Source organism: Mobula birostris, chromosome 13 (genome assembly GCF_030028105.1).
Source record: "Mobula birostris isolate sMobBir1 chromosome 13, sMobBir1.hap1, whole genome shotgun sequence".
Classification (NCBI taxonomy): Eukaryota; Metazoa; Chordata; class Chondrichthyes; order Myliobatiformes; family Myliobatidae; genus Mobula; species Mobula birostris.
Window position 1 is genome coordinate 76,208,085 of NC_092382.1, and position 1,930 is coordinate 76,210,014.

A 1,930-nucleotide genomic window follows, 5' to 3' on the forward strand; every position below is an offset into this window, starting at 1 on the left:
GTGTCTCGGCCGAAACGTCGACTGTACCTCTTCCTAGAGATGTTTCCTGGCCTGCTGCGTTCACCAGCAACTTTTATGTGTGTTGCTCGAAATTCCAACATCTACAGATTTCCTCGTGTTTGCTGTTTGAATTCTTGCTGTATATAAGCAACATAGTTCAGTTACCTGTTACATGTCACGCCCTGACCAGCACCCCACAGGAAATTGTTAATGCATGTAACTGTATATGTCACATAAATGTAATAATTGTCACTGAAAGCGAAGAGGAACGGTGGGCAATGATTTGTTCTTATTGCTGTATTGCAGAGCAGGGTGGGGAGGGGGTGCCTCGGGTCATTGCTCAATAGCGCAGAGTATTGAGCGCTTTGCACAGTTTCTGTGGTGTAATGGTTATCACGTTCGCTTCACACGCGAAAGGTCCCCAGTTCAATCCTGGGCAGAAACATCGTTTGGGCTCCAGTGTTTGGGATGAAGTTGAAACTGAACTTTTCAGTTCGTTTTCAGGTTTACTGTCGTGGGCATCCAGGGAGTAAGTACAATGAACATCCGCTTTTCCAGCAGTAGCACATTGTATTTCAAACCTGACAATGGTAAAGTAAAGAAAGAAAAAATAATAAAAATGATAAATAATTTCCAGGAAAACATAAACGGATTTAAACATAAGTAGGTTCGTGGATGACGTAGACGGCACAACGGGAGAATTAGCGGTTCGAAGCTATTGTCGCAGAGCGGAGGATGTGTTCTGGTGACACCGGAGCGGACATCTCAAATGTTCCCATCCAGACAAACATCAGGAGCAAATACCGTGTCCTGGAAAATTTCAAAACTACTTTAAGATGTTAAATCGCTCCACATCCTTCCTGTAGTCAGGTGACCAGAACTAAGCACAGTACTCCAAGTAGGGTCTGACCAGGGTCCTATCCAAGGCTATCCCTATTACATTTTCTGCACAAAGAAGTAACATCTGCCTTTCTCCCATCCTCCCGTACTACTTCTGTGGACAGTGATGATGCAAATGTCATGTCCAAAAGCGCTGCAACATCTTCGCTCGCTTTCTATAATTACCTGGATTACATAGCTTCCAGCACCGGGAAATGGTTTATATTCATGTATTCCCAGCTTCTAGGTCGTAATTCTAAGTGTCTGCATGCCTCAGCTCACCTGCATTTTTTCGCTGTATCCACATTCATCAAGGTCTCACTGACTGGTGAATCCCGAAGCAAAGTATCAAAGTGTCACTGCCTCCTTGGACTACAAACAAGTTTCCTCTTTTATCTCTGATCTCTCCCACTCTCTCTCGTCATCCTCCTGTTTTTCACCTATCTTAATGCGGCTCTCTCATGCCTTCTCATACCTCCTTTTAATCTTTCTAAGTCCATTGTTAAATCCCTCCTGGCTACATTGTGACTTTCCATAGCACTGTCTGATCCTTTCTTCCAAAACCTTAAGTATATTTATTTCTGTTTCTTGAAGAGGTGTTCCATATCTCTTATCAACCAGGGTTACTTTACGGAGCCATCCGATCCCCACCTCAATGAAAGAAGCTAATACTGAATCCCAATCAATGCTGCATTAACGATCTCCATATTTCTCTTGTGCATTTGAAGGTACAAATCGCTTCCCAAAATCGGCTCCAACGTTCCTACCCAATAGTATCAATTAAGTGCATTCCATATTGTCTGCTGCTATCCCAGTGTAAGGTATGTCGAATCGCTGTGCTCTATCCATCTGAACTGCTGACACGCGGAGAGATCAGTTACCTGATCCATTTCACTTTCTGGTGATCCTAGCACAGGATCGACTGTTCACTAGTCCACCTGCCCGCTACTTGTACCAATTTTTCTGCCTGTACACAACTGAGAAATTCTGTCACATCTAAACCTTTTAAACAGAGGAATTGCCGATGAATATCAGTGAAATTTAAGTTGCC

The 1,930-nt window shown here is 43.5% G+C and overlaps 1 non-coding gene across 1 annotated transcript; it reads left to right on the forward strand.

The window, feature by feature from the left end:
* Nucleotides 1-372: 372 nt before the first annotated feature.
* trnav-cac (transfer RNA valine (anticodon CAC)) lies at nt 373-445 on the forward strand. Its single transcript has one exon. It is a non-coding gene; the product is annotated as a tRNA-Val (tRNA).
* The last annotated feature ends 1,485 nt before the right edge of the window (nt 446-1,930 follow it).